Raw genomic sequence first — 405 nt, forward strand, 5'->3', positions numbered from 1 at the left:
TGACGGAAGGATATAAAAATAGAGAAATTTGTGTTTTTTGCGTCATATGAGGTAGTGGGGGGGGGTTTACTCGATATTTACCAAAAGGGATTTTTATTGGAACTCCCTTTTTTTTTAAGTGCCCGGGCCTCACACGGGTGTAGGGGACCGCATATTAGACACCGTCTGGAGTGAGTGTACTGTAATACAACAGCCCCCTTCATGAGATATGTATCAAGTAGGGACAAAAGAGGGTTCTAAAATCCATAGGCCTTTCCCTACTGAAAGATTCTAAAAATTTTTAAGATAGCATCCGGGGAAAAAGATTTATGATTATTCCTGTTTTTTTAAGTCTAATTGCCCTAAACTCCCTTTCTAGATTGCCATCCGTCCATCTAAAATTTTCTAAAAATAAAAAGAAAACAG

The sequence above is a fragment of the Penaeus monodon genome, chromosome 25, assembly GCF_015228065.2.
Source record: "Penaeus monodon isolate SGIC_2016 chromosome 25, NSTDA_Pmon_1, whole genome shotgun sequence".
Lineage (NCBI taxonomy): Eukaryota > Metazoa > Arthropoda > Malacostraca > Decapoda > Penaeidae > Penaeus > Penaeus monodon.